At 36.3% G+C, this 18,776-nt stretch overlaps 1 long non-coding RNA gene across 1 annotated transcript in view; it reads left to right on the top strand.

Annotated features, from left to right (window-relative positions):
- Positions 1-2,296, top strand: part of LOC145665798 (uncharacterized) — a 951,267-nt gene extending 948,971 nt beyond the window's left edge. Inside the window, exon 4 of the long non-coding RNA XR_014127655.1 lies at positions 2,225-2,296. This is a non-coding gene — a long non-coding RNA (uncharacterized LOC145665798). The remainder of the gene's footprint in view (positions 1-2,224) is intronic.
- Positions 2,297-18,776: the final 16,480 nt, after the last annotated feature.

The raw sequence follows: 18,776 nt of genomic DNA, 5'->3' as shown, positions 1-18,776 counted from the left end.
GCCTAACCGGCACAACCATGGGACGTAAAACTGAAAAATTTCATTTCATTTTTACTATTTTCTGCACACAATAACACACGTATGAGTAAATAGCATGTGTATCAGTTTTCAGTATTATAGCGTTTCGTTTACTCGTCATACATTTGAATTAAAAGATCATATAGTTGTAGCATCTCTACTATCACATAGGTTGTGTTTTAAATATCCTAATCATTTATTGCAAAATTGCTGCTCGTGAAATTTTCACCAATATTGCGGCAATCGTTTAAGTCAACAGGTATCATTATTTCTCTTTGTTAAGGGAGAAGTTTGGATCACAAATTCTTTATGAGTGAGATTAGGAGGTTAAGGAAGAATCATGCTTAGTCTTGAAGGAAGTAGTAAAAAAAACAATAGGTAACAGGAAGAAGACCCTTAGGTAACAGGAATAAGAAAGACATTTTAGTTGAATATTATGATGCCCCCACCAAACGAAAAACTTTATTTTCAGATGGACAATGACCCAGACATGTTCATCTTCCATTAACTAATCAAGGATCAGATCTCATATAAAGCGCTCCAACAAAACTGTTGATTGAAAGTGTTGAGAAATGAGATATTTCATTCACCATGTGTACGGGGACACTTGGTCGAAAAGGTGTTCAGACATTCAGAGTGAGGTTTCTCTTCGGTTTTCCTCATTCATATCAGGCAAATGCCGGGATGAGACCTAACATACAGGTCCCAGTCCACTTCCTTCCTTTCCTATTGCTGTCTTCCTTCATCACTAATTGATTCAATGCCTTCTCAAATCAATGCGGTGATAAATAATCATGGTTCGCAGACACGTTATTAGGTTTAAAATTATAATATTTTTATGTTTATTGAAAGTGTTTTGTTCAACACTAATATTAGTTTGAAGATATGAGGTGTTCAGGATCAGAGGGAAAAAATAGTTCTAACAGTAAACATTTGGAATTGCTAAAGCAAAGAGAAATATTTTATCTTGTTCTTTTTGTTTAATAAGTGTAATTATACTTTTTCTTTTCCTATGGGAATTAACAATTCTTTTTATTCCATCATTTTTCTATTGAAATTAGGAAAAATATTCTGAACAATTTTGAAACATACAAGGCCAAGGCGTAGTTAAGTAGAATATTTTATTTTGTTATCTGTGTGAAATATATTTTTTTTTCTTTCTTTCTTCCTATATATGAGAATTAACATTTCCTTTTAATCTTATTATGGAAATTAGAAAATGGACATTCAGAACACTTAATGCCAAGAAGTAAGCATATCTCCATGAAATAAGCATATCGTTTTCTTTCTTTCTTTCTTTCTTGATTCTTATCTAGTCGATCGCCAGTAGTTCGCCTGAAGGCAAAACATCGCACGGGAAACAAGCTGATTCGACACGTGCCAATGTACCTTCTGAACAGGGTTGGATGTTCATTTTTTCTCTTTCCTGCTTTCATAAAAAATACATATATTCTCTTCTGTACAGTTATTTAACGTTTATAATGGTAAATCTTACTTTATACTTTGAATCTTCAATATTACCAGGATAAAGGTGTTACGTTACATTTTTTGAAACGTTGCATTCTGGCGGTTCATGCGCGTGTTATATGTTAATCATGCTACGTTAACACATTATTTAGTGAGTCCTCGTCTGAGTGTAGATATTAAGAAACGATGAAACCGGTATGTTAACGGGGACAAAGTTGTGAAAGTCAATTTTCCCGTCATATTGAATTTGTTACATAACAACACTGACCATGAACACTTTTTATTATACATATATATTTAGTTCTTGATAGTTATAGTATTATTTGCAGCTCTACCGATGAAATCTTCATGGACATATTAAAGTTGTGATTTATTATGCTAATTATCAAATACTTCACAAGCAAATCGATGATTAATATAATAAGTACTCATATAATAAGCTTCCACCGGTTCAACTTCATTTACGGATCTGTAGTTTACGCTGAATTATTTTTTTAATAGATCCGAGACATATAATACATCTTAAGACATTTACAATTCTTAGCAAGATCCACTCTTTAATGCAGATACTCTAGGAGTAAAATTTCACTATTTCAAAATCATGCAATCTTACGTTAAAGTAAACGATAATTGTCACTATGTAGAACTAATTTTAATTTGTTCTAAGATTAAATTTTGTCAATATTTATGTTAATCTAAAATGTAAAATTTAATAACATTACTTTAATTTTACTTGCAGGATAACACTAATTATTGGTTGACACTTCGTTTGAAGAACTTCGTAAAGATCATCTTTCTTCTTCCTTCAAGAACGAAAGGTATGTGTGTATATGGTCTTGAGTATGTAAATTAGTAACAAAATGATTTTCATCTTTAAACCCTAAATATGTTATTTCCCAAATTTAAATTGATGTAACTCTTTAAATTATGAAGCCACGTATATATATATATATATATATATATATATATATATATATATGTGTGTGTGTGTATGTGTGTGTGTGTGTGTGTGTGTGTGTGTAAACAGGTGCAAACCTAGAATTTGAGGGTGGCTCACCATGTTTCTTTCTGCATGTACTTGAAAACAAAAATTGTATTTAATCAGTAAAATAAATTTTGATGCTATGCACTGTTGGCCACAGTTAATTATCAATTAGTGAAACTAGCTGGATAACTTTTATTGGTTTTCACAAATATCAGTTCTTGTTTCGGAACGAACACACAAGTTTTAAATATCGCATTGGTAACATTCATTTTATTGCAACATGATGTTTCCAACTTGATTGATAAAAATATTATTTTCCACTTGTAAAGGATACTATGATGTAACTAAAGCGAGATATTCAAGTTCACTTTTTTTTCAAAACTCTTATAATAAACCATAATGAATTTACTACAATTCATACAAACAAGACTAGCGAACATGATGCTGAAAGAGAGAAAGCCTGTTATCGATTTAAAAAAAAAAAAAAAAAAGTTTTTCTGTTACCTCAAATTTATAACAGTAATATTTTATTTATATAAGCTGAACTTTTGCTGTTATTCAAACTTAATGGAGGGGTAATTACATAAATAATTAGTTAGAAGCGTACGTAGTTTAGAAAAGTAAAAATATGTTCACAGTATTTCACGAACGTATATTAACAGTATCTTCGTTGCACTTGTATGCGAATAAAGTACACTCACTGTTATTCTTATTTAATGAGACAGCTTTGCGAAATTATTTTAATTCATTTGACCACTTTTTTTTGTCAGTGATTGCAGCACAGGAAAGCAAATGAACTTATTTTTCTTGTTTTTTCTATATAAAAATTAATTACACATTTAATGAGTTATAAATTTATGGAGACATCAGAAACAAACGTTCATGCAAGACAGGTAAAATTTTAAAGAATGAGCATGATCTATCTTCTATAATGATATTATACACAGGTAATGCATTAAGTATTCCTTTGTCATAATTTCCTTGCTATAGATAAGTGTAGTATATAATTAGAGAAGTACGTAAATTATTCATGTATTATTTGGTTAAAAGAGAGGTTCCACGTTATTTTCGCAGAAAGATCCAAATATATAAGCTCCAGTAGGCTACACATCTTTTGCACCAAGGATCAGAGTCCTAGAATGAGGTGCATATATTTCATAACAAAAAAAAAACATAGTTGAATACACTGACCAGGTGAAACATTATGACAACCAACTACTTTTTCAACGAAGTCGTTGGACTGAGGTAAGAGGCACATGACACTGCAGAACCACTTGCCACACGATGACAATGACAAAGATATAAGTTGATAAATCAGTGGGATGTTTGTCCGTAGAATGAGGAACACCACGAAATGTTAGAATTTGATATTTGCAAGTTGTGATTACCAGACGTAAACAGCGCGACTTGCCGGGTTCTCGTGAGTTGCCGAGGTTAGTATCTTGCAAAGGTGAGCAAAGCAAGCTAAAACCAGCACAAAATCACTATGTCTGGGGCTGTCACACCTCATTAATGATGTCAGATGTCTTAGATTGTCGAGGTTGCTAGACAAGATAAGGCGCAGACTGTAGCACAATTAGTAATAGGTTTTAACAATGGAAAAACCACGAGTGTGCCTGAGCACACAGTTCATCATACTCTGTTAGATATGGACCTCAGCAGCCGAAGTTCTACACTTGTATCAATCTTGATCGCAGGGCAACGTCGACTACAACTGTAATAGACAAGTGCACATCGTCATTGCATCACAGAACGATGGTACAACGTTGCATGGTCCGGTGAATCACCATAATGCATCATTACATCGACAACCGGGTCAGAATACATCGTCTTCCAGGAAAGTAATTGCTCGGGACGTGCACAATAGGACGACGAGAGGCCGGTGGCGGCTCCATAATGATTTGGAGAACATTTACAGAGTTATCCATGGGTCCAATATTGTGTGTAGAGTGCACCATGACTATTCCTAGCTATCTGTAGGCCATTGTTGATCATGTACACCCATTCATTTTGGCTATGTTTTCAACTGGTAATGATATATTTCGGCAGGATAACGCTATTTGTCACAAGGACAACGTTGGATGGTAGTGGTTAGGGTAAAATACTAATTTTAACTGCTACAATGACCCCCAAACTTACCGGATCTAACCTAATTGAACGCTTTTAGAATGTCATTGAACGTCAGATTGTTCATCGCTTCCTCTGTGGAAATTACAGAAATTAAGTAAATCGTGTGTGCAGACGTGGTTTGCCATGCCATCTACTAAGGCATCATTGCTTCCATTCCAAACAATATTGATGCTGTCCTGTCAGCCAAAGGTGGGCATATCAGACATTAGGTAAATGGTCGTAATTTTCTGGTTGGTCAGTTTATTGGAAAAAACTTTTGCAAACCAGTAGATGCTAGTTTTCCGCTATTATCCCATTCTGAAGGATAGACGTTTCTATGTTTAAATTATCTTTTGCTGTTTGTTTAAGCGTATTCATTTATTTTCCACAACAGTTTGAAGTAGTTGTAGATATATATATATATATATATATATATATATATATATATATATATATATATATATATATATATATATATATAGATAGATAGATAGATAGATAATGTATTTGTGATGTGTGAGTATGAGAGAGAGAAATGGAAATTTCTCGTGAACACTTCCGGGCAGTATTTTTTAAAAATGACTTTTAATGTAGTTTAACACCAAATGTATATTTTTTTAAAAAATTGAACCTTAAGAGTATATCATAATTCTGGACATTATCTTATTAAACATACTATGTCATGTCCTATTGCTAGTATCATAACGGAAATCGCAATAAGGTATGCTTCAAGATTATTTTCATCTTTATATTCATGGTATACAATACGCATAGTAATCGTACAGCGTTGGTTTTTAGGTCTTAAAAATTCGTTTTTTTCTACTTTCTCGGAAACTATATTAAGGATGGTCCATAAGTTTTAGTACAGTGGATTATTTTGGAAACAAACATGATTAAAGCAAATCTGACATGAGGAGGGCGGACTTGGGCAAAGGAGCTACCGATTGATGTATGCGTGGTGAATGGCGGCCATTTTGATGGCCGCCATCTTGAATCCGGGTTATTTTTCAAATGGAAAGGTAGGTATTTGATACATCAATTAACACTGCTTTTACAGGGGAATGCAGTCACGCAAGCAGAAATGCGGTACCATGTCCCGTTCCAAAATTATGACACCCAAATTCCCACCTACAGGATTTGCTCCACATGTTGCCCGTCCATTGCAACACACAACCGGAGTCTCTTAATCAATGCCTCCTGAACCCGTAACAACACAGCGGGGCTGATGTTATCACAGGCGTTATAAATACGTCCCTGTAGGTATGCAGCATCCCGAATCTCACAGGCAGCGCATAGTGCGGTGAGGCGCCATCTTGCTGAAAATATCGCGGCAAGGTGGCAACAGGGCGGAGAAGCAACGGAAACGCCAACTTCTGTAACATTTCCAGATATTGGACACCATATAGAGTACCAGGAATGAATAAGGGTTCTGTGATCGACGTGTTCCATATGCCACACCACACCATGATATGAGCAGGGGTAACCCTCTTGCAGGGATTGATCGCATGTGGGTTTGCATCCGACCAATGTTGCATTTCTGGCGATTCACTTCCCCATTCAAATAAAAGTTTGCCTCGTCTGTGAAGAGAACGCTGGCTGGGAAATGCGAATCTCGGTAATATTGTGATGAAGCCCAATTGGCCAATTCCATGCGCCGGTCTAGATCATCCTCTGAAAGGTTGTGGACAAGTTGCAGCTTGAAGGGATGTCACTTGTTCATATGGAGAATCCTATCACGGAAGCACGTGGTACGCCTGTTATCGCTCATAGTTGTCTTGTGCTTCGCTTAGGACTTTTCACACTCACAGCAAGCACCATTTGTGAATGTCTTCTTATCTGGGGGGCGCGGTGGCTCAGTGGTAGAGCGTTCACCTCTGGTGCTTGGGGTCCCGGGTTCGATCCCAGCCCCCGCCAAGTGAACTTTGTGGTGGACGAACACCGTGCTCGTGGGTTTTCTCGGGGTACTCCCGTTTCCTCCCACTTTCTTCATTCCACCATTTCACTCATCTCTCATAATCACCGTCTCCTTTAGCCTAACCGGCATAACCGTGGGACGTAAAACTCAGAGATTTCAGAGATTTCATTTTGTCTTCTTATCTGTCGCGGTTCGTGGGGGACCTGACCATGGTCTGTCGGCAACATTACCAGTTACATTGAATTTCCTAATGAGGTAGCTAACGGTGTTGTGGCTTATTGCAGGTCTTTCGGGGTGGCGTGCGTTGAAGTCCTGGGCAATGACACGACTGCTTCTTTCCCAGATATGAGGATGATCTCAATTCTTTCCTGCTTCGTCAGTGCCATCTCGCTCTACCTGCAACGAAAAGAAAATCTGTCAAATTTGGGGCGTCACGTCTTGCTTGCAGCATTAGTGTCATGTCGCTCTCACTGCAAGGAAACAGAAAACCATCAACTTTGAGGCGTCATAAGTTTGGAAAGGGACATGATAACGCATTTCTGCTTGCGTGACTGCATTTCCCTGCAAAAGCAGTGTTAATTGATTTGTCACATGCCTACCTTCCTATTAAAAAAAATAATTTGGATCCAAGATGGCGGCCATCTTGATGGGCGCCATTCACCACGCATGCATCAATCGGTAGCTCCTTTGCCCAAGTCTGCCCTCCGCTAGTCAGATTTGCTTTAATCATGTTTGTTTCCAAAATATTCCACTGTACTAAGACTTATGGACCACCCTAAAGATTTACAGTCAATCATATTTTTTTGTCAACTCAATGAGATATTCAGATCGGAAATCTTTCATTTTTAGACATTCTGTTTTTCATTCAATGCTAATAACATTGTGGGATTTAGGTCCTACATTTTAGGATTTAGTTCCTAAATCTTAGGACATGCACTAAATACTATAATACTGTTTGTGCTGTCTCATTGTTTGATTTGAATTATTGTAAGTTATATCATACAAAACTAGCACTTTCTCCAGTACATTAGGAAATTGTCTGATTTATTTTCATCATTATTCGTTAGACTTATCTTAAGAAGAAAGGGATTGCCACATATGTGTGAAATTGATTACTATTATTGAGTACGTGTGTTTTCCCTGTTTTACTAATATAAAATCATATTATAGAAGTGTGGATTAAACGTAATTCCCCATATACCGTCCAAGTGGTAAAATAACTCGTTTGTTGTTTTCTTCTCTTTTTTTAAAAAAACAAATAAAATAAAGTAACTTTATAATAAAAAACTTTTGTTAATCATTTCCTCTGAAAATCTAATTTCCTTCTTCTAACGTTTGGAAGAAGATCTAATTTTCGTTCTCAAAGGCTCAGATGAGAAAAATATAGAAGTTAGATGACTAGACTTATGAGCTTTCTCTACTTCATATAAAAGTAATTATTTCCAACTGCCTGCTTCTTATGCTTTTTTCCTCATATATATAAATATAACTTCATAAGTGTTTTATATAGTAAACAAGTTTTAAATAGTTTAATTAACAGAGTTTCTTACTTTTTAAAATGTGTTTTGTAACTGCGAAAGCTTCGTGATGATTTTGATGTACTCAGTCTATTGTCCTTACAATGCTTATCCATTTTGTTTTCTCTGTGCAGTTTGAAAATTGTGTTTGGTTTTTAAAAAAGAAAGAAAGAAAAATAAACAGTCCTTGAGGAAATAAAACTTGAAAAAAAGTTTGGAACGTATATATCCTTTCATGTTTAATTGAATGTCCTAGTACGGGAAATAGTTATTTGTTATAATCTGTTGCAAATCTTAAATTACTATTATTACGTATTAGAGTTACAATTTTTAGGAGTAGCTTTCATTACAAAACAGAAAGACAAAATGTGCTAAAATAAGGTGAAGTAGAGAGCAAAAGAAAGGTGTTGTTTCCCTCAACTATTTTGACAATTACCCTTTTATCCAATTGAAAACAATATAAACTATGAACCTCTACATTATTTATGCAGCAGCATATATTTCTTTTTCACTCGGTACTCTAGCCAACTGTTGTAAGTTGGTCACCAGGAAGCAGATGAGTAGATTTATATCGAAGTTGCACCACCCAATTATGACGTAATATCACGTGGTATTAAAATGGGGCCGAAGGTGGAATAAAAAGAGCCCTACGGGTCTTCTAACCGATTTCGCTCGCTCGGCTATATTTCGTAACGTAAGTAAATAACTATTTTTTTTATCAATAAAGTTGTGTGTGCAAAGTCATTCCACCCTCTCCTGGTGCCTTCGGCACCTCACCCTTTCTGTCTTCCCACTACCCCTACAACATCGAACTTCGCGAGGGATCCACTTCTTACTCTCTTGTTCGTTTATAACGTCATTTTTCATAAGGACTATCAGAAATCACTAGGTAATTGGTGCGAAAAGCACCATTTATGCATTATATATTACGTACAAGGTAGAGACCTGCACGGACCGAATTTTTCGGCCCGAGCCCAATCCAGCCCGAATGTACCTAGGCTCGGCCCAGCCCGGACCCGAAAAATTTTGGAGATTTTCGGCCCGAGCCTGGCCCGGCCCGATAAGTTTTTATAAAAAATTCTTGGCCCAAGCCCGGCCCGGGCCCGATAAATTTTAAAAGTTTCATTTTGTAACATTTTTCACGGGCACACTTCTTCGATGTTTGCCTTTATTCTAATTATTCAAGTCAATAATTATTAAAGAATTGCAATTAATCGGCCCCAGCCCGGCCCGACCTGAAGAGAAATCAGTGTCGGCCAGCCCAAGCCCGGCCCGGCCCAAAGAAATAACAGAGTCGGCCCGCCCAAGCCCGGCCCATGCAGGTCTCTAGTACAAGGGCAAATGACTAATATTTTTATCTTATTATAATGAAAAAGTGTTATGAAAATTTAAAACAAAAACGTTTCATGGACCGGGTTTGAACCCACGCCAAAAGCGATTTTTATTATGAGCCCGCTTGCTAGCATGCTCGGCTAAGAGGACCAACAGCATCTCGTCTTTCATTTGTGCTATATGTACTGTAGGCTACGAGATGAGGAACAGATAACTCCAATCAATCAGAACCGTGTATTTAGCTCCTATGGTTAAGGTCAATCTGATTAAAATATGTCCTACGAAGTAAACTTACGTTATACAAACTTGTTAAATTCAAGCGGGTTTCTCTTTGCTTATAAAATGCCTTTGTAGGTGTTAAAGCTTCTTTCCTAACGTCACATAATACTTGAAATGACAACTCTGTCAATATTGCAAATTCGACAATTAATCTGGCACCAGCCTATATCTCCGTAAAAATTTCTAGGTCCAGACAATTTTATTGATAGAATGAGATAAACAGTGACCAAATAAAAATAAAATCGTAGGTAGATCTCTGTTATCCTGTAGGTTATCTCTTGGCAGCCATTTTTCAATATGACGGCTGCTATAACACTTTTCACATTATCTCGGGAACCACTCAGACTTCTTGAGTGGTTTAAAAGTAAAAATCTATGTTTTTGGGGTTGTAGAATCTGTTGAAACTATTTCCAATTAGTTCTAAATATTTTCGAGTATATTCGTACAATGCATGCATAATTACATGCCACGGAATCTGTATGAAATTAAGTAATAGAATTTCTTTTTATGATTTCAGAAAAGAGACACGGATTATTGATGCTACTGCAACAAGTTCAACTTACTCGTAAACGCATGGAAGAGCCCTTCGATAGCAGCAAATGCATAATTTGTCAATAAAATACGTCAGAGCGATTGACCAGTACGGCTGTCGGAATTGAAAGGTTACAAGAAATTGCTGAAATTCGAATGACGATGCAAGTAAACATATAAAAGCAAACGATGGAAAGAAAATAGTGTATCGCAGTTGCAACGTCTGTTACAAGGCTTATAATCTGAAAAAAAAATATTCGTAAATGTAGTTCGAAAATCAAGTAAAACCGAAGCAGCTGAAAGGGTTGTTGAGAAAGAGAGAGAATGTTCATTATTTCAACCACGCAAAGTATTGCTTCGGTCAGAAAGAGGGGAACGTTCTGAAACTTGTAGCCTGGTTTCAACAGGGATTTTGCCGTTCATCATATGAGCAAAGGTAGCAACTAGAGGAAAGATTTAAGAAATTGTAAAGAAAAAATGTGAGTCAATACATGCAGACTCTTTTCTAGTTGAAATTTGTCATTTCCAAGACGAAATATTTTGTCGACTTCCTGAACCGAATAGGGAGGGAAAAAATTTTGCAGCTAATTTGTACGCACATGAAAATTGTATATGAGAATGTATTAGAAAGTATGAGAGAGCAGTTACAGAAACAAAACGTAGATGCGTCAATAATCAGAAAAAATTATGTGTTTCAAAACCTAAATGTGAAATTAGAAGCACATTAATTCTGGTTATACCTTGACCTTATCTGATATGAGACAGCTTATAAAGTCTATCGAAAAAGATATACAACTCTATAAAAATATTCCTTCCACGTACTTACGGTGAATTAATACGCTTTTTCCAATCCAATAGGAAGAATGCATCACTTCTGGCGTTTTCGGCAAATTTGACAGCAGAGGAAATTGCGTAAACAGTTCGAACTAACGATGCATTATAATGTGCTGCAAATCTTCTAAGAAGATATTTACTTTGGATTTCGGGCTGCAGGGTAAGTTTTGTGTGCTTCTAAAGTTAGGAAATTATGGAAAACAATACGTATGCCTGATAATGTAGCCACTTTGTTTTTAAATATTATTCCATATTCCCCATCCATCCAAAAATTTCACATCCTATCATAGGCCCTTCCATTCCACTCCCGGTTTAAAAATTTGCAGCGCAACGTATTGCGATTTTTGTCATGTTGAAAGTACCCATCATAGGATATATGTCCTGAAACTCCAGCGGACAGGAGAGCATTATGTACACCATAGTGTGAAGAACATCTACATCACGAAACACAGGAAGAATAGGTTGATCTTGCAGTTGTCCACGAATATCACGAATGTGTTCAAAGTTCTTCAAGGCAGTATATTGGTGCGTAGTCTATTACTGGTGATCGTAATACCGGAAGGAAAGTTGTTCGCTTGACAGGAAGTTGAATGCTTTTGTTTTTGTTTTTATCATTCAATGGACATCACTCATGTTGGAAATTTGCTTGGATCGCTTGAATCTTCCCCAATGTATGATACTGCGAATTCCACCTCTTTAGGTATTTGACCTACCTGTAGTAACACGGAATCATCATTTTCTCTTACTTTGAAGGAATCTGGAAGATTAGGGCGAGTAGTTGGTCGCTGGTCATAAAAACTTGTTGACATTGTAGCTCTGCTTTTAGTCAAGAATTCCGTCTATTAAGGATCAGCGACGACATCGATGGTTTACCTGGAGCAGAATCATTGATAGAATCCTGGAGCAACAATAATACCTTTGAAGTCTGATGTCTTCTACTTACTCCATAGAAAGATTAACTATCTTCAAAATCGAAATTATCTAAAGCGGCAACTGTTAAGCCTTTTGTTGTGAAATGAGATGGTAAAGGTATGATTGTATTTGCTGAAGATTCCGTAGCATACATCACAAGATCTTTATTTCATTTGTTCTCGTTATAGCTCACAGATACACCAACTTTGTTCATAGATGTTGTGAGTTCTTTACTTTTACTTTTTTTTTTTTTTTTTTTAGATTGAATGCCCGATCATAACTTGCAGTGGAATTTTTTTTTTCCGTGATGCAGCTTGTAGATGAGTGATTGGAAGTTAGAGTTAATGTTAATGGGAACAGAAAAAAATCGATAGCATGTTCACCATCATGTACTTCGTCACACATCTCCAACACCTCCTCATCTAACACTGAGAGCCAACAAAATCTGAATTATATTCTTGGCTCTCAAATAGCACATTATCAACACTCATAGGTCGAGACTTGCTCATATGGAATAATATGGCTACACTATCTTGCATACGTACACAGCAAAAAATGAGGTGTTGAAACAGCACAAAATGACTACCACTTTAGCGTGTTACTTTGTATCAATTCGACACCAAGCTTTTTTTTTTTTTTTTTTTGAAAGGAGAATAGGAAAATTGACTCTTATCAATTCAATATGTTTCTGGAAAATTATAGATCTCTCCTGCCTCTTAGAGTCTTACGCCCTCTCTGTGGCATGTGATTTTCTATACAAATGTAGTTTTTGAAAGAATGGGATGGGCTAAGTGGAGTTTGATTAGTTACATCGGTATTTGTGCATCAGTTTTGAGAAGGGTTATAGCATCATTTTCAATTTTTTTTCCCATTTTTGAACTTTATTTATTTCCATTTATATTTTTATGATAAGGTACACAAAATAAGTTAGTATAATGAAAATACCACATGTGAATATACAACGAAGGATAAATAAATTAAATAAGGGAAACAATGATAAATACAGGTTATCACGTGAATAGCGAAATATAATTGAGGAGAAAGTAGGTGCAAATGTGCAAGAATACCAATATAATGTGAGATAGTGCTGGTGTGAAAATGTACGATAATGAAAATGAAAGATGAGATGAAGTGCCGTCACGTCACAAACAGATAGAAATTAATGAGACAGATGCAGGTTAAATCTTCTGTCCCGGGGTGACTCGGGACTAATGATCACAGGGGGAAGCCCTTGTTAGTTGTGAGGATCTCTGTGTTAAGATGGAAAAACATGAGGAATATGATCATGAATGATATAAATGGCATAAATGTCGCATTCTGCTACTGTGAGGTCTGCATGGCGGACATATAAGGAAATGAGTATATTCAATGGGGTATGCTTGTAACGATATGCGGCATCAGTGAGAGCATCAGTTCGAAGAATATCCAAGAATAGTGGATGGCCCGTTTCAATGCGAGATGTAATGTAACGATTTCGAAGTTGTGCAATATGGTCTGTGATCTTCGGAAAGTCGATATATTCATACGTGAGCCGCCTAGGATACGGAAGTTTAATCCGATGAGCTAGTCGAATAGCATGATGCTCCAATATGCTAAGTTTTTCGTAGAAGGAAGTAGAAGCATTGCACCAGGCCGTGTGTCCGAAAGTGAGAATAGGTCGGAGAACACATCTTATAGGTATGGAGTAAGACATCGGGTTTGAGGAGCCAAGATGTGCCCGTAAGACTACGTAAAAGATTTAATCGAATAGTAGCCTTAGCTCTCAGCTTTTGCAAGTGTGCATTCCAAGTCGGTTTTGAATCAAAGACGACGCCCAAGTACGTAGCAGTGTTGGTAGGGCGTACAAGATACCCATCGTCAGTTACTCGCAAAAGTGTCGGATTTCGGTAGACTTTGGAACGCCTGTTAGGTGGTAGGAAGACGAGTGCTTGCGTTTTGTCATTGTTGATAGTTAAATGTCATCTCTGGCACCACTTGATGAAGTTATCGAGAGTTGTTTGTAGAGCACGGCTAATATGCTGGACAGTGCTGCCAAGTGCAAGAAAAGCTGTATCGTCTGCATATTGGAAAGTGTAAACATTACGTGGTACTGAAGGAATGTCTGAAGCGTAAAGAATATATAATAATGGGCTGAGTGCAGATCCCTGTGGAACTCCAGTAAGTGGAAATATAGGCCAAGAGAGTGTATTGCCAACTGCAACATACGCAATCCGATTTGTAATGAAAGAGTAGATTAACCTTAAATAGCAGATGGGGAGTTTAAATGACTGCAGTTTTTGAATTAAACCATAGTGCCAAACTTTATCGAAAGCCTTCTCCAAGTCCATTAGAATGAGGGAGGAAGGAAAACCTTTGTTAAACTGATTTGTAATTAAGGTGCTGAGATATAGGAGTTGATCATGGATGGAGAAACTACACCGAAATCCTGCTTGATGAATAGATAGGAGACTAGTAGTTTCAACGTATTTCTGAAGTCGGCAGACAATGATTTTTTCCAAGAGCTTGCTGAATACAGAGGTGAGTTGGATTGGTCTGTATGAAGAAACAGAATGTACAGGCTTATTTGGTTTATGAAACATGCAAACTTTTGAAACTTTCCAGTCAGGTGGATAGAAACCAGTTTGGAGTATGAAAGTATATATTGTTGCCAGGATGAGCAGAAATGAGTATGGAGCTTCGTTTATGTGTTCGACACCAAGCACATAGTCTTCAGAGCATATCAGAAATAACTATTACTGGCTGTGAGTATTTGCATTGGTTTTTATTGTTTGGTATCAGCAAAGCTTTGCGAAATATATTTCGCATTTATGGCAAGTAACCCATAACATCCTATGATTTATGTAATCGGTTACAATAATGTTGCTGTAAGCCTGTGAATCTTCTGACAATAGTTACACAGGTAGCAGTGCTTCCATCTAGTTTGTTTAACTGTTATTCTTGTGTCTTAGCACGTATGAACAGAAGATGGCAGAACTGTTGCCTATGTAACTGTTGTCAGACGATTCACAGATTTACAATAATATTATTGTGACCTATTACAGAAAACATAGAACATTATCCGTTACTTGGCATAAGTGCCAAATATATTTCGCAACACTTTGCTCATATTAAACGATAAATACCAATGCAAATTCTCTCAGGTTGTAACGAGTTATTTCTGATATGCTCGGAAGGCGATGTGCTTGGTGCTGAACCAACACACAAGTAACACGCTAGAGTGGTAGTCATTTTGTGTTGTTTCAACACCTCATTTTTTACAGTGTATTGTTTCCCATGATTTCCTATGTTCAGAGGTGTCATAAAAACTTATCCTGCTGCCCAAAATCCAAAGAAAGTAAATATTTTCTTAGAATGTTTGCAGCTAATGTATCGTTAGCTCGAACTGTTTACATAATTTTCTCTGCTGTCAAACTTGCCGAAAACGCCAGAAGTGATTCATTCTTCCTAACCTTCTAATTTTACATTTAGGTTTTGAAATACGTAATTTTTTCTGACGATTGACGTATCTACGTTTTGTTTCTGTAACTGCTCTCTCATACTTTCTAATACATTCTCATATACAATTTTCATGTGCGTACAAATTAGCTGCAAAATTTTTTCCCTCCCTATTCGGTTCAGGAAGTCGACAAAATATCTCGTCTTGGAAATGACAAATTTCAACTAGAAAAGAGTTTGCATGTATTGACTCACATTTTTTCTTTACAATTTCTTCCGTCCTTCTTCTAGTTGCTACGTTTGCTCATATGATGCACGGCAAAATCCCTGGTGAAACCAGGCTACAAGTTTCAGAACGTTCCCCTCTTTCTGACCGAAGCAATACTTTGCGTGGTTGAAATAATGAACATTCTGTCTCTTTCTCAACAACCCTTTCAGCTGCTTCGGTTTTACTTGATTTTCGAATTACATTTACTAATATTTTTTTCAGAGTATAAGCCTTGTAATAGACGTTGCAACTGTGATACACTATTTTCTTTTCATCGTTTGATTTTATATGTTTACTTGCATCGTCATTCGAATTTCAGCAATTTCTTGTAACCTTTCAGTTCCGAGAGCCGTACTGATCAATCGCTCTGATGTATTTTATTGACAAATTATGCATTTGCTGCTATCGAAGGGCTCTTCCATGCGTTTACGAGTAAGTTGAACTCGTTGCAGTAGCATCAATAATCCGTGTCTCTTTTCTGAAATAATAAAAATAAATTCTATTACTTAATTTCATACAGTTTCCGTGCCATGTAATTATGCATACATTGTACGAATATACTCGAAAATATTTAAAACTAATTGGAAATAGTTTCAACAGATTCTACAACCTCAAAAACATAGATTTTTACTTTTAAACCACTCAAGAAGTCTGAGTGGTTCCCGAGATAATGTGAAATGTGTTATAGCAGCCGCCATATTGAAAAATGGCTGCCAAGAGATAACCTACAGGATAACAGATATCTACCTACGATTTTGTTTTTATTTGGTCGCTGTTAATCTCATTCCAGTAATAAAATTCTCCTAGTAATTCTCACCGTAGTTATTTGTACGAGTGTATAGGCTAGGAACTGGATTAAATATTCGAATTCTTCTGGCTTCTAATCTTAAGCTTTTCTTTGGAGAAACCAATTGACTGTTGCCTCACGGAAGTAGAAAGATTGCTCTTCTGTTTAAAGCGTTATTGTTCGAAGTTTTAATTAGCAGTCATCATATATTTGCAACCATAGTACAAAATAATTTTGTCTGGAAATTATGAATCTTCTCTGAATGAAGAAGTTGCTTGAGCTAGGAAATTGTACCTGCGTCGTTTCAATCCAGAGAAAGCACAATCTGCTTAATTTTGTCAAAATAAGAAACAGTATACATAAGTCTACGATGGGAAAGGAACTTGAAATAACATTTTGACAAGTAGCAGTTTAAGAAGAATAGTCAGGAAAAGTAAGTAAAGAAAATTGTGGGTAGATTAAGGTAGCAGAAGGCTCGAAAAGCGAGGGAGAAAGAACTGGAAAATTATGTCTTTTCTCAGTTAGAAGCAACACTTCGAACACTTTCCAAGATCTCGTGTTTGTTCTAGAAGAAACAAATGAGCACCTAAAAATAAATCATAACTCTAGTTGTTATTATTATTAATATGATTGTACTGTATTCAAGTGCGTCCATGTAGATGAGTGGTTACCTTCCATACAGGTGTGTGGTTATGTGTATATAAACCTTGTGTGTGTTTCTAGGTAAGTAAGTGTGTAGGTAAAGTTACATATAAAACTGAATGTCAAAATGTTGAACGAGTTTCTTGTCGCTTTTTAAAAGATTCAAGGTGATTATAAACGAATAGACCAACAAAGATTAAAATAAAAGTAAACAACTTAAAATTACATTTGACAGAATATTACTTGAGTCGTTACACTAAAAAGATCAGCCATATCTCGTAAAATTATACGTACTTGTTTGATGCAATTTGTTTCTTAATGATATATTGTAGTGTTAGTTTTCTCCATCTTTTCTTTTATAATGTTGTATATGTTTGATACCCTGATGCCATTTGAAGTGCACTGTTTTTGCTCAACGTTATGCGCGTCACTAAAAATGAAGATTATTGTCATATAAGAGTAAAGTGTTAGAAGTGAAAAACAGTTGATAATGATTGAAACAGTGATTGATTGTTAATCAACTTCAATCATTATTCTTGTTTCAATAACAACCATATCTTTCGTCTTATGATCCATTATAGTATATAACAAAGATCAATAAGATCAACGGAAGTTATGAGTAAAGAAACAACAAGGAAAAGAAGCGGGTGAATATATCACCTGGTGATACATACTAATCAAAATATGTCACCTGGTGAAACGAGTGAAGGACTCCATTATAGTGTATAACAAAGCAAAGGAAGTTATGAAAAAAGAAACAAGGAAGAGAAACGGGTGAATATATCACTTGGTGTGATATATACCAATCAAAATATATCACCTGATTAAACGGGTGAAGGACTCCATTATAGTATATAACAAAGATCAATAAGAACAACGGAAGTTATGAGAAAAGAAACAACAAGGAAAAGAAACGGGTGAATGTTACTAAGGAGGGAAAAATGAAATGAAATCTTTGAGTTTCACGTCCCACGTTTATGCCGGTTAGGCTAAAGGAGACGGTGATGATGAGAGATGAGTGGAATGAAGAAAGTGGGAGGAAACGGGAGAGCCCCGAGAAAACCCACGAGCACGGTGTTCGTCCACCACAAAGTTCACTTGGCGGGGGCTGGGATCGAACCCGGGACCCCAAGCACCAGAGGTGAACGCTCTACCACTGAGCCACCGCGCCCCCTACTAAGGAAGGAGTAAAATAACGAACGATATTGATACCAATCAAAATATGTCACCTGGTGAAACGAGTGAAGGACTCCATTATAGTGTATAACAAAGCAACGGAAGTTATGAAAAAAGAAACAAGGAAGAGAAACGGGTGAATATATCACTTGGTGTGATATATACCAATCAAAATATATCACCTGGTGAAACGAGTGAAGGACTCCATTATAGTGTATAACAAAGAGCAATAAGAGCAACGGAAGTTATGAGAAAAGAAACAAGGAAGAGAAACGGGTGAATATATCACCTGGTGAAACGATATATACCAATCAAAATATATCACCTGGTTAAACGGGTAAAGGACTCCATTATAGTATATAACAAAAATCAATAAGAACAACGGAAGTTATGAGAAAAGAAACAACAAGGAAAAGAAACGGGTGAATATATCACTTGGTGATATATACCAATCAAAATATATCACCTAGTGAAACGAGTGAAGGACTCCATTATAGTGTATAACAAAGAGCAATAAGAGCAACGGAAGTTATGAGAAAAGAAACAAGGAAGAGAAACGGATGAATATA

Source organism: Thermobia domestica, chromosome 12 (genome assembly GCF_964235325.1).
Source record: "Thermobia domestica chromosome 12, izTheDome1.hap1.1, whole genome shotgun sequence".
Classification (NCBI taxonomy): Eukaryota; Metazoa; Arthropoda; class Insecta; order Zygentoma; family Lepismatidae; genus Thermobia; species Thermobia domestica.
This window is presented reverse-complemented; position numbering and strand designations above follow the sequence as displayed.